Raw genomic sequence first — 15,403 nt, 5'->3', positions numbered from 1 at the left:
AGCCTGTTGCATGAATAAAACAAACTGTTGTAATGGCTCCATTACCTTTTTAAGAAGCACCCTGTAGTTTCACAACACTTGAGTGTCAATGAAGTTAAAATTGGCAATTGTGTATTTATTAACACTTTTTTTAAGGAAAGCTAGTCCTTTTTTTGTGTTGTAAAAATACTCGTTCCACAAGACGCTATACAGGCATATCATGTTTTTGCAGGTTTCTTTGTGTGCGAAGATCTCCACACATCTGGTTTGAGTCATACTGAGTTCAGGCTTTTCATAAGTCTCTACCTGCATGAAAAGGCGAAGAAACAGACCTTCATTTCTCTTTCTCTCAAAGTCGCTCTGTACTAAGAAAAAAAACATCCAGATACCATCAGCATCACATCAAAAGTGCATGCTGGCACGACTTTGCATTTTTATCTGACAAAGGCGGAAAAGTTATTACTGGGTCACCTGCCTGTCGGTTTGTCTGCTTATATAACAGAAATACAGGCTGCATTGGCGAGTTATAAAGACCAGCGCATAATCACACACTCACGCTCGTGTGTGTTTGTTTCGATAAGGTGTCGCGGACGCCTGCGTCTCAGCATGAGTCTGCAGTCTGGACCATCTGCCCTTATTGCTCTGAGCCCCGTGGATGCGGTAGGCGTCAGTCTGCCTGTCTACCAGGCTGTGGCTCAGCTGGTCAGTGTGTTTGTCTTGGGCCATAAGAGTGTGCCATGATTCGGTTCCCTCTATAACCGTGGAGGAAATCAAATATACTGTATCTGGTTTCATCAGTCATCTGTTAAGAACATGGTCACGTAGCCGATCTGATCCAGTCTGATTCAAAAGCATGACATGTTTAAAACATATGGACTGCAGTTTCCGATTTCTCACATCCTGTAAAAATATAAATGGGAGATTTTAAGGCTGTGCACCTTAGAAATAGGATAGTTTACAGTAATACTAATCTGATAGAACTGACAATTACAGTCCTAAATACACATCATGTCAACATTAATTAAAGATGAACCCTGTTTACTGTATTAATGTCTCCCTGTGGTGAAAATCTAAAGTTTTGTCATGAAAATTGAAATTTTTGTTATGCATATGGGGTATTTTTAATATTTTTAATAATTAAGACAAACCATGTGCAAATTTACTATTCAACACCGTTGCTGAGTATTTTCTACGGTGGCCCTGAAGTGCAAACCACAACAACAAATTACTAAACAACAACAACAAATTAAAAAACACCACAACAAATTAAAAAACAACAACAAATTAAAAAAAATAAGTGGATCAAACTGCGGAAAATAACTGGTTGAGCCGTCCCCGAACTTTTGTAGCGGCTGTGGCAAAAGGCTTAAAGAAATATCTACCATCCGAGACAACCAACAACCTTCGAGTAAGTTACATAATAAGAATCGTGTAATGCTTACGTTGCTTGTGGATGTAACGTTAGCTTACTACTATTGTTAGCGGTTTCCAGACCGTACCCTTAGCCGGCCCCAGCAGTCCACGAACTGCAGTGTCGTCCAATCAGCGATGTCCCATGTTGCCCACCGGTACCCACCTCCTCCGGCAGGTCAATGTAGTTGTGTTTTTTAATTTGTTGTTGTTTTTTTTTATTTGTTGTAGTGTTTTTTATTTTGTAGTTGTTTTTTATTTGGTTGTAGTGTTTTTTATTTTGTTGTAGTGTTTTTTTTTAACTTGCTGTTGTGGTTTTTATTTTGTTATGGTTTTTATTTTGTTGTAGTGTTTTTTAATTTGTAGTTGTGTTTTCAATTTGTTGTAGTGTTTTCTAATTTGTAGTTGTGTTTTTTAATTTGCTGTAGTGTTGTTTTAACTTGCTGTTGTGTTTTTTATTTTGTATTTGTTTTTTATTTTTTTGTAGTGTTTTTTAATTTGCTGTAGTGGCTTTTAATTTGCTGTAGTGTTTTTTTAATTTGTTGTTGTTTTTTAATTTGCTGTAGTGTTTTTTAATTTGTTGTGGTGTTTTTTAATTTGTTGTAGTGTTTTTTTTAATTTGTTGTTGTTTTTTAATTTGTTGTTGTTGTTTAGTAATTTGTTGTTATTGGTTTGAACTTCAGGGCCACCATAATTTTCTCTATGAAATTGAAGTTTTCCAGAGACAGTCTCAAAACTGTGGTTTGGAATCGCTTTTGATTCTTATGTTTCAAACATGTAACCAATCACATCATTGAATGAATGGATCAGTAGTTCCAGCCATAGATATTGCGTATAGATGCCGCATAGGCTGAAATGATCGCAGCACAGTTGCTTCAGCTCTACTTCTGTGATGCTCACATGTGCAGTAAACTAACTGTTTACTGATGTTAGCGCTGTAACCTGTTAACATCAGCGCTGACATTATATTTACAAATGATTTAACCAAATAGTGTTTGTGAGATTTGAACGAACGTCTTGTCTTATCTTAAACTCGAAAGTAAGCTGGTTTTCCTCACGGAAAAGTTGTTCACATTGGTTAAAAATGAGCAAATAGAATATTTTAAATGTTCCTCACCTTACTTATTAAGTTAATAGCTGTGTAATAAGCAGGATAATGTACAGGGTGCAGGTTGTTGTCGTGAAATAAGCCCCTTCCATGTGATACAAGACTCTCCTATACATTATCCCTTACTTATGATGCTCAAATATAAATATAATATTAAAATTACCCAATCATTTACTCACCCTCATGTATCTGAGATCTTTCAGTCGAACACATTTGGAGTTATTTTAGCAAATGTCCTTTCTCTTCCAAGCAATGGTAGAAAACAGGAGTCGGGGAACAACTTCTGACTTTAAACCCCAAAAAAGTGCACTCATCCTTTACAGAAGTAATCCACATGGCTACAATGGGTTATTAAAGGTCTTCTGTGGGTATTTGATGCGGTTTTGTAAGAAAAACATCCAGATTTCAAACTTTATAAGTAAGGAATAATTGACAATGGGTCTTTGAATTATAAAAAAGTAATGCACACCCAAGGTGATAAAACATTTGGTAAAACGGTTACCAAAAACATTGCTTTGGTGTCTATTTTTAAGACATTTGACAAGTTAGCTGTGCAATTTACAGTAAACAATCAACACCCATGGAGCATTTCTCAGCCAATCAGAATACAGCATTCAACAACCCTGTGGTATAAACTGTAATAACTAGCTTCCGGTAATGGAACGATCTTCGAATCACGTGAGAGTTTTAGTGGAGTGAGCGTTCATTGCCATAAGTATGTTACGCAGTGACTCGTGATAAGAGTCCAAGATGGCGTCGCTACCGGAAGCTAGTTATTATCATTTATAAAGTTTAAAATATAGATATTCTCCTTACAAAATTGCATCGATTACTCGCACATTACCTTTATCAACCCCATGGAGCCGTGTGGATTTCTTCTGTGAAGGATGAATGCACTTTTTTTAAAGTCAGAAGTTGTTCCCTGATCCCCATTATCTCCCATTATAAGTTTGGAAAAGCAAGGACATTTACTAAAATAACTCCAAATGTGTTCGTCTAAAAGATGATGGACATGTAGCTCGGATTGCTTGAGGGTGAGTAAATCATGGGGTAATTTTGATATTTGCATGGAGTATCACTTTAAAGGGGTCATATCAGTGGCGGCTCGTGACTGCTCATCCGAGGATGCACTAATTCAAAATAAGTGTTCGGATTGTCACGTGTGTGGTTCCCTTTTCCAAAATATGTGTCCTGCGTGTAGAGAGATCCTGTGTGCATCACGTATTTTGTAAAAAATAAGTGCCTGCTCCACACGCGTCAAACCGTTTACGATAAAAGAGACGCTCACGTTCCCAAAATACACGCTAGACACTCCCTTAACAGTAAACTCTGATTACGCATGAGATTATGCGAGTATCTGGCAAACACAAGTCTCTTTTATCATAAACCCTTTAGACGCAAACAATGATCACAATGATGGTGGTTTGTTGCAATTGAAACTGTGAAAAATTGTGCTGTTAATTATTTTTTCTCTCTCTTTCTCTCTGCACCAAATGGCAGTGTTGTGGTTGGATAGTGCAGATTAAGGCACGGTATTATTGTAATTTACCCTCACGAAACAGACGAAATCTGACCTATTTTTCACATGTTGCATAAAATGGCTTACCAAAACTAAGTTACCAGGTTGATTTTTTTTTACACATTTTCTAGGTTGATAGAAGCACTGGGGACCCAATTATAACACTTAAACATGGAAAAAGTCAGATTTTCACACTATGATACCTTTAAGTGTTAAAGCTATTGATTACATAGGGACTAAAATACATAGGATGTAAAATATTGTCTAATCCGTGGCTTCTTATTGGTAGCCTTTAGTGTTGCTAACTACTCCTTTGTACCTGCAGTACTCCTTCATTGTAGTTTCAATTAGCTTGTGGCTTTACAAACTACAGTTTCAAAGTAGTTTCCCCAACACTGCAGATCAGCAAAATGCAGTTCACCGCACTTGCGTGCCAGACATGGTGCGATTTAGCTCCGCCCACCGAAGTAAACACAGCCGAACATTTGAAGTGGCTCAGTTAGACTGCACTCAGATTAACGGGCCGCCCTCAGGTGTTTATGAACGTATCCTGTGCCTACTGCTTGTTAAAATCTTATGGCATGTTTATTTTATTTAGCTCGAGCCGGGATTCTGGTGCTTTAACTATCCCGAATTCCCGTTAAACCAGAATTTCCATTCCAAGATACAAGCCACAGTCTATGAAGCATTTTTAAGTGAATAGCTTATGGACGCTCAGTTTAATAAAACACGCAGATTTAAGTGCTAGTTGTTCGGTTATGACTATGCTGAATTTCAATGCCTACAAAGGTCATGAGAGGTCAGTCGACCTGGGTATTACATAAAGCGCAGGAAAACCGAGCACAGAGGCTTACTGAACCAGCCACGGAAACTGTATATTAATCCTCTCCCAGAAGGGAATATTTCATTGCACCACATCTGGCAAAACACAGGACACACATTACTGCATGTGTGCGTGAGCTTGGGCTTTTCATGTGGCATTTCTTTGCTGGTATATGTGCTCTGGATATTAAAAGATCTCTTGTCACTGTCTCATATGCTGCAGTACGAATGGTCCTAACAGGACAAACACAGATGTCCAAGATGATGAAAGGGAAAATCATTTAAAATCGAGTTTAAAACACATGTGCTCCGTTCTCAGAAGTAGAATCTCTTTTGTAAACTTTTACTTAATGACTGTACTAATGTCAAGTGCTGTAACCATCAAATGAAAAGTACAAACGTATTTTTAAAGACACTCGAGTATGCACTTGATCATAAACATTCATGTCTTTAATGTGATTTTTAAGGTTAAATAATTTTTTCCAATGCTATGAATTTTTTATATGAATACCACATCTTTCAAATTTTATCGTGAACATATCATTAAAAGAAAAATACACCCGATAAGAAACTTTTCATCTCAACACAATCATAAGTATCTATGTGTCTTTTCTGTGACCTCTGCATTTTATTGAGATGTCTATATCTTTATTGTGCTTTAAGGACATTTACTATATCAACAATGAAAGGAATTTTATATGAATGCATTTTAGTAGATGCTTTTATCCAAAGTGCATTTAAACGATACATCTATTTTTTCATCAGTCCATGACCTTTGCATTGCTAATGTGATGGTCTACCAACTGATCTGCATTTTACCTCTTAAGATTGCTTAAATGTGTCATTGCTTATGTGAAATGCATTTGAATTTTAATAAATGCACAGCAAAGCAGGTGTCATCCAAAGAAAGAATTGCAATATCACCAAACTTTCTATTGCAATATAGGATTACTATGAGATAACAATTATCTGGCAAGTATGATGTAAGCTGAGTTTATGTAGGTCATCACCACTATGGAGAGAGGTGTCTGGTGTTCCCAGAATATCTTCATAGCTCATAGCATAACAGCCCAGTCTCACGAAATTTCGTTATATAGTCACGTAATTTTTTGATTCTTTTTTCATGATATTATCACAAATTTCCACGTTTTTTCGTGATTGTATAACGAATTCCTGTTTTTGTCCTATTTTCTTACCATTGTCGCTTCGGTTTAGGGTTAGATTTATATAAAATGACATCCCTACCCAAACCCAACTCTAACCCTAACGCCAGGCGACATATAAAAAAATAAATCAGAAAAAATAGTATAAACCAATGTATAAAGTGACATTCTAATGCAAGCAACAAATCTAGCCCTAAACCGAAGCGACAATGGTTTAAAAATAGAAAAAAGCCGTAGAGTAACCAATACTTGATAATAACACGAAAACAGGAATTCGTTATACGATCACGAAAAAACTCGGAAATATGTGATAATATCAAAAAAAAAAAACGCAGAAATTTGTGATATATCTAAGTATAAAAACCTTATGAGTACATTCACACGGGGCATAAGCGTTAACGCTTCTTATTTACTTTGAATAGGTGACATCATGCGTTGTCGAACTGAATTGTGAATCCGTTGGCGTCACGTTACAAGCATTGTTTGCGTCAGAAATGTAACATTTCAACTTTTCAAGCGCCAATGCAGGCGTCAGCCAATCAAATCGCTCTATGCAAATACCCAGTGCACAGCAGTGATATTGTGGAATAGTTTGAAGAACTTGAAAAAAGAAAGTGTTCATATATCTCAATTAAAAAAAAGATTTAAAATATTTATTTTTGATAAGTATATAACGGAGGGGTAAGTTGGAAAATTGCTATTGCCTGATTTAGATTTTTTTTCTTTCATATTTGTTGTTGTTGATTATTTTAAAAGCTGTGTTTAATTTAAATTGTCTGATGTGCGCTTTAGGTACTGTGATTATTGGGGTTAGGTTTTTAATAAGCCCATTTGTAATTTGATAACAAATTAACAAAGATCTTTTTCTCAGTTCAAAAAAAAAAAAAAAAAAAAATATATATGATGATTGCGTCAGGGCCATGCTTCAGACACGCCCTCCGTCAAGCGTCAACACTGTGAATGTACCATGACGGTACATGTACGTTAACGCTTCACGGAAGGCTTGTCTGAAGCGTAGCCAACCGCCAATCACAGTAGACGCAAACGTAATTGTTTGGCTCGCACTAGGTTATTTGCATAATGCGATCTGATTGGCTGACGCACAGGTTGGCGCTTAAAAAGTTGAGAAATGTTCAACTTCTGCTGCAAGCAACGGCAGTGACGCGACATTGATGGATCCACAATTCAGTTTGGCAGCGCATGACGTCACCCATTAAAAGTAAATGAAAAGCGTTAACGCTGACGCCCCGTGTGAATGTACCGTAAGAGCCAAGCTTTTCCTAACATGATGTCACCCAGAGTAAAAAACAGGTCAGCTTTGACTCCAGGACTGTGGACGGGAGGACCAGACATTTGTCACGGAAGCTGGAGAGCACTGACAGATGACCTCTTAAGACCTTTTAACATAAATTTGTCACATTTTCCCCAGATATTTTGAAGGATGTTGTTAACTACACAATACTGACATCTATAGTACACGGTCAGAAAAAGGCACAAAAGGGATGACTAGATTTTAAAAAGTTCTCCTATGTACCATTTAGGTACGCATACATTTGGAACCAATGGTGTAGTTTTTGAAAGGGTACTGGCCCAGAGCTTTCATGCCTTTTGTGTACGGACACCAGACATTTCATAAAATATCATCTTTTGTGTTTTCTAGAACAAACTATCCATTTTGCTTCCATGATCATTATAACCTGTATGTGATAGAGCATGTAAGTGTATACTGTGTGTGTTGATGTGTGTATATGTGTTTGTGTGTAGTGGGTGGCCTTCAGAGCAGCCTGGCAGCAGCTGGCAGCAACTCTCTGAACTTCCTCATTAATAAATGATCACAGGCTACCATCTGGAGAGAGCCCAGGTTATGTGCATGTGTGTGTGTGTGAAGTCAGGGTGGCAAGCACAGGGGCCAGTAAGACTTCACCCTTTCAAACAGTCTCCTCGTCTGCTTGTCTACTGGGGTCATAAAGACAGAGAGAGTCAATCAAGGCCATTATTGTAACACTCAACTTTAAGATTCACTCCGCCCTCTGTCTCTGATTTTTTCCATGACTTTCTCTCTCTCTCTCTCCGCTCAAATACTCTCACCCCAGGTGACCCATCTAAACTCCTTCACCCATTTCCTGTACCGGCTTTCAATGCAGCCCACATGTGTTGCTCTTGTAAAGCAAAGCATATGGCTGACTTTTACTCCAACGATGATTTATATTATATCTTTCCAAACGGCTTGAGTTCCTGTTTCATTGGGTGTCAGAGACGCAGTTTGAAATCTGAACTTTCCTTTAGCTTTCTATCAACAATCATTTTTGGAACCTATAGTAGATTTTGTGTGCTTGCCCATGCAATGCATACTGTACTGTCATGATGATAGGGTAGTCCAGGTGGTTGCTGTGGAGCCCTGTGTACTTTGTAGCATGTTGCTATGCAGTTGCTAGGGTTACTGTCAAAAGAGCTCGCCTGTACCTCTCCATTGTATTCTGATATAAAACACACTCTTAAAATGTGCTTTAGGGTGGCACAGCGGCTCAGTTGCCTCACAGCAGAAAGGTCCCTTGGTTAAGCCGCGGCTAGGTCAGGTGGTTTTCTTGGTGGAGTTTGCATGTTCACCTGTGTCATTGTGGGTTTACTGCGGATACTCTGATTTTCTCCCACAGGCCAAAAACAGGCAAATTATGTTGTGCATAAACAACATCTGCAAAGTTACAATGCTCAAAGTTCAATGCAAACAGAGATATTTTCTTTAACAGAAATCGCTTCTTACAAACTACAGCGAATGGCTTGATTGCCTACAACTGAGCCTCTTCCTGGTATAGTGATATCACTATCTCCAAAATGTACATTAACCCTACCCGCGGAAATGCACCGCAAAGGGGGCTTTTCCAGACAAACAATCACAACACACTGAGACAACTAACCAAATTAACCATATTGCGTATTACTAAGGAAGGGGCTTCATAGACCCAGGAACTAAACAGCCTGTTTTTATGAAAATGGAAACAGCGAAGAAGAATTAAGGTTAAACATACGAAAAAATAATGTTTTTTTAAACAAAGCATGAACACGTTACAGTGTTGCCCATAAACAAAATCAAACCTTAGAAAACTCCTGACCCCCCCCCAAGAGACATGAACACTTTCATTCACCTAAAGTTAGGACCACAGCAAAAGTTTTTTATAAATCTTATCAGATTTCCTTAAAGGCACACCACGGAACTTTTTGGCGACTAGGGGGTGCTAGACATGTATTTTTCACGCCTAGCGCCCCTAGAGGCCTCAAGCACCGCAGCACTGTCGCAAAGGAAAAGAACTGGCCAACCTTAAAACTAAACTAAAAACTAAACATTTAAAACGCTAAACGATCAACATTTTGAGACAACAGGGAGAAACGCAGTCATGTTACAACTTTCTGATGAGGAACTCGTCGTGGCAGAAGCCATTTCTCAATCTGAAGGTTGCAGCCTCCGGATGTCGTATTTCTAAGCTGCATACGTCATCAAGACTGTCTTATTTCAGAATATTAACAAGTTGACTGTTATACTTAGTTAATCGTAAATTGTTGCAGTATGCTTATGACTTGCGAATGTATTGCTCAGTTTACCTTAATAAACCAGGCTTGATAACGTATGCAGCCTGCATATTTGACCTCCGGAGGCTGCAGCCTTCCAATTGAGAAACGACCAGAAGTATTTCCTTGCCTTTTTCGAAACAAATATTGTTGCATCGTCTCTCTCTCCCTCGCCACCAGGATTTTCCGCAATGGCGCTCGTTTTTTCTCTCTTTTGTGTAAAAATTGTAGCTCCAAATCCAAGTAAACCGATGTGTTTAGGTCTGCCGCTTTGTAATACGTCACGCGAGTGACAGCAGGACGCAGCAGGTGAGGAAGTGAGAAGAGAGAAACGCTCAGATCTGATTGGTGAATGAATAGGGATTGGTTTTACACTGTGTAAGTTTGAGCAAGTTTGACTGCTATAGCATCTTGGATTGTAATGTAAATACCATAGACACAGTAAAAGAAAGGTAAATACGTGAACACAGCATCTGAATACAGGGAACTATATGCAAGATAATCTCCGTCATTTATAAAGAAGATCGCATTTATGTATGAATCAAGATCGTGAGTTTATATAAAAAAATTGCCTCAAAGGGGAATCGAACCCAGTTCGCCCATGTCATAGGTCCGTGACACTAACACGGTGCCACAGAGTCATATAATAGAAGTTGCTCTCTACACTCCTTAAGTAACCTCCAGCAAAATTCACGTTAAAAACAAATTGTGTGGAGGAAGTGACGTATGCCGTAAAGCAGTTGAATGTTTTTGTTTTTTTGTGCTCTGGTTACTACCAGAAACCCTAAGTTTTAAAATACGAGTAAAAGTGATACAGACCCCGTCAGGCTATGGTAGACATGTCATTCAACCTATTTAAAGTCAATGTACTATCACAATGGTCTTGAACATTTATTATAAAGGTTGAAAAATTACATGGTGTCGCTTTAATGTGAGAGACCACAAACATGATGAAAAAATGTACGATTTAACACACATTTGTTCATATAGTGTGTGGAGTGTCGTTATGTGGTCATGACAGCACCCCACGCACCATCAAATAAACTTCACAAACATTGCGAGACTCAACTGAGAATACAGGAAATCTTGCGGAAATCTCGCAATGTTTCTCGTGCCCAAACGTGACTTCACAGTAAACAAACATGGTGAACAACGGGCATAAAAATTGAATTAATACAATGCACTGTTTTTTTACATATCTTATGTACATCTCACTTTGCGTTATGCCTACTGCGCCATGTAGTTTTTATGGTTTCATCTTTTATCAGCTCCCTGTTAAATATTGTTAAATAATACATGTTATATATTTAAGCTTTTGCGATTGGAGCAGCCCAGACGTGCTTCCGAGCAGATTAAGACACCCTTAACACACCCCGCACCACAGTAAAATCTGATAAGACAATTGGTGCAACCACATTACTTAGGATTGTCGTAAAGGGGGAAAATCAGCCCAAATTCAGCCCAATTATCTTTTGGTGTGTACTTAAATTTAATAATTTAAATTTTAATTAAACAAACAAATAACTAAATAAATGTACTTAAGATGTTGAACAGTCAAAAATTTTCAGTACACTGAACGTAAGATGTCTTGTTTCAGCAAGACATTTCCTGTTCTACAAATAATCAGTTAAACTAAAATAGCAACAAGTTTTCTTTGAGGATTAGGTTTTGGGGTTGACTTGGGGGAATGGGATAGAACAGGGGTGGGCATTCTTTCATCCTGCAGCCTTTGATTAGATTTTTCAGGTGTGTTTGATTAGGGTTGGAGCTAAACTTTGCAGGACAGTGGCATGTTGCATAGAATATACATGGGATAGAATATACAGTTTATACAGTATTAAAACCATTATGTCTACATGGAAAGTCCCTATAAAACATGGAAACCAGTGTGTGTGTGTGTGTGTGTGTGTGTGTGTGTGTGTGTGTGTGTGTGTGTGTGTGTGTGTGTGTGTGTGTGTGTGTTTGTGTGTACGGTTACACCAACAAAAGCAATAGTTTAGTGTTTAAGTGTAGTTTTGTGTCTTGTCCTGTTTGGTATTCACTCCTGTTTTAGTTATCCTGTTTATGTTGTTTTGCCCCCTCGTGGGTTTTGTTTTCTGTTTAGTTAATTAATAAAAGTCTTTCGTGAAGATCTGCTGTCTGCATTTGGGTTCTATCCACCACCACACCCTAACACCAGTGAAACTGGCAGTAAACAATATATACAATAATTGTTTAAAAAACAAATATACTGATAAAAATGCTCATTTATTTTTTCTGCTACTTATATATTATTACAAAAATGTGATTACAGTACAGAATATATACAACATAAACTGCTTATTAGTTAATGTTTATAGTTCTGAATGTGGTTGTGAGTATTTTTGTTTTTTTTAAAGTAGCAAATAATTTTGAAATAATCAAAGTATTTGATGTCTCCATTTAGTGTGTAAGAAGCGATGTAATAATATTTTCATAAACGAAAACAATACTGAATAAATGTAATAGTTTAATATGCTAATGATGGTTTTTCAAACAACTTACAATGTGTTGAATGAGAAAGATGCTGCTGACTGTCGGACCGCATGAAGCTTGATGTGTTTCCATAAAAACTTTAACAAGTCCATTAAAAATTGCAGTTTAAAAAAACATCACACCAGGGCAGTTATGACATTTTAAACAATCGGCTGAAAAGTTCTCATATTTGCGCATTGAAGACCCTTAACCCCCCAGCAACAACCCCAAATTATTGAATATATTTTCATATGATATATCAGGCCACTTCTTAATTTCATCCTCTCACTGGGTCATACATGGCAGGTGTAGTAAATATTTACCATAACTGTTTAAATCATGCTCTGTTTTCTACAGACACTGTTTTCTTCACGTTTAACTATGCAATTGCAGGTATAGATGCAATTCATCTAGATCTAAATTACTAAAAAAGAAAACAAAGTAATGCATGCTTGCATTTGCAAGTTGTTTAATGTGTATGGATGACATTTAGGAGAAATAAAATGAAAATATGTGCTACTGTAGGAGTTCTCCCACAGAATCCATTGTTTTTCAAGTTTGCAATTGACTTTAATATTCAAATGTAATTTAGCATTAATGGCAACACTAAATGATACTGCAGTTTAATACGAGTTAAGATTTCATATTTCTGGTCTGGTAATAAGATTAAGAAGGGTCATGAGCAGTATTGATGGTGCTGTTTCGGTACATTAAACATGAAAGGTTAGGACCACTTATAGTAACACTTTAGCAAATCATTTTGCCTTCAGCTAATGCGAGAACACTGTTTTCCTCTCTTTAACATGCACTGACAGTAACACATTGGCCCATTTACATGCATTTAAATCCCACATTGCCTGAGATGATAGAGGTTATGGATGCATCATATTCACTTTAGCTGTTCCAAGCCATTTCTCATAATTGACCAGTCAATGTTTGCATCGCAGAAGAGTAACTGTGGCCATTTCCATTTATTTACGTCCTCCATGTTGGTATTTAATGTATTTTATAGACTCATTAGCATCGTTTCAGAGCACGTCGAAAACTTTTCCTGTCGTTCAGTTGCAGCGCAGCCGCATGAATCTTTCATGAGGGAGGTACAGGGTCGAGCCCTTGTGATTGTTTTTTTTGGTCAAATGAAGATCTCCGCAGAGGAGCTTCTCTCATTAGCATCTTCTCTCAGCATGTACTTGAAAGCTTTTTCTCTCTATGGCTCAAACTCTTACTTTGACCTACCATGATTTTCTTTTTTTAAAAGGACACCAACACAAAGTATTTACATTTAGTTCACCCCTGAGTTTTATTAGGCCTGGTGCATTTTAATATTAATTAGTTTGAAAAAGACGGTGATTAGCGTTATTATGAGGGGTCTTAACCTCTAGGGCATGCATTTGTTACGTGGGCCGTGGCGGTTTGATTTCAACGAGTTCGCGGTGAGGCGACGCACGACTCTGAAGTAGGACAGGTTAAAGTTATACTTTTTTGATGTTTCTAGGTGACCTGACAATGCTTTATCTTCTTTCTGCACTTTAAAAACAAACATTTTGTGGCAAAACAAATAAGAGAATGTTTTAGTAATTTCTACATTAATCAAATTAAAATGTAAAAAATTAAGAAATGTTGCAAGCATGTTGAATTTACTACAAATAATTGAATTATTAAAAAATAAACAAATATAGTGGTCTTAGCAGATATGCAAATCATATTTTTAGGTTTATAATTATTGATGCCAAGGTTTAAAAGCCTTGTAATATTTTTTTAATTTCAAGGATACATTATAAAACTAAATAAATTGTACTTAATTTAATAAAAGAGTCGTTTTCTGAAGATCATGCTCAAAAATTATCAGCCAATTTTTACAGTTATCATGTTTTGTGTACTGTGTTTTTAAGCATATAATGGCATTTTTTTCTAACACTTGTGCCAGCGCCTCTTGTGTCATTATAAAGCTACTAAAGACAATTAGTAGTGAAAAGGCATGGACACAGTTGTTTTTGAGACTAAACAAATGCATTTAGTAGTTTCTATTTGATGATTTAGTAAGGTTTGCGCTTGTCAATTTAATGGTATTTGCCCCATTATTTAACGCTTAAAAAAAGCATGTCTTTAACCCTAAGCTAATTTGTGCTTTTCTCGATAGATTGCGTCAGTCATTATGTAAATTAGATTTTTGCACTAGTGATTTTTAAAGTGCATCTTGTCAGTAAATTAATCCCATCAGCGCTATTTTGAAATTGCGCTCTCACGCTAATTTGCCCTGTTTAGTAAACCTGGCCCAAACATCTAACAAAAGAACAAACAGCCTATGGGGTGGTTTCCTGGACAGGGATTAGCTTAAATCAGGACTAGGCCTTAGTTTAATTATGAAATGTAACTAGTTTTAACAAACATGCCTTACTAAAAACATTACTTGTGTGGATTTTGAGGCTAAACAAAGGGCACTGATGTATTTTAAGATAGGTCAGAGCAAGTTCAGTCCAGGAAATGTTTGACTGCTCAATGATTATATTTTGTTTATCTACAGTACATTAAAACTTTACAAAATGAAATTTTTTACTTTGAATCAGATTTACTTTATTCACTGATATGTCACAAAGTTTCAGAGATGTATAAAGTCGGTTTATTAGTTCATTTGTAATGAAATGAACGAATAAATGAAATAATGAAAAAGCTTGTATTAAAATCCTTTAATCTTATTTTTTAATCACACTCCAAAACTATAGCCCTGTGTGTCAGGATCTGAGCTCAGTGAATCTCTCTACACTCATTTTGCATTATTTCGGAAATTTTCCAAATAAAAGCCAAATATTATTAGTGCTGATATAACAGGGGAGGCTTTCAGAAGATGACATCTGAAACATCTGCAATGTATGGGAGTATCCTGTCTCTATACTAAGATTAGTCAAGGTGCGTTGAAAGTCCATGTAATATAATATATTATATACAGTAATCTAAACTATTCTGGGGTTGTCTTAATGACTTTATAATCCCTGTGAGTTCAGGGGTTTAACAGCAGTCAGTTTAGATTTTTACTTTTATTTGATCTTTATGTAACCATGGTGGGACCTTATTTGGTTGAGAAGAGTTTTATAAAGCTGTGCTTTGACTAGTAAAGTATAAATCAAAATCAAATCACTTTTATTGTCATATTACCGACAGCAGCAGAAGTGCTGTGTGTGGTGAGTGAAATTCTTAAGAGCATGCTCCATAACAGTGCAGGTGCAAATGGCAATGTAATGTAAACAGTCACATTAGACATCTGCAGACATTCACAATATACTAATGACATCCAGCACAAAAAACAACAAAATTACAATTAAAACAGACGAAAAACTGCAAAGTATG

The sequence above is a fragment of the Misgurnus anguillicaudatus genome, chromosome 10 (genome assembly GCF_027580225.2).
Source record: "Misgurnus anguillicaudatus chromosome 10, ASM2758022v2, whole genome shotgun sequence".
Taxonomy (NCBI): Eukaryota; Metazoa; Chordata; class Actinopteri; order Cypriniformes; family Cobitidae; genus Misgurnus; species Misgurnus anguillicaudatus.
Note: the sequence above shows the minus strand (reverse complement) of the source record.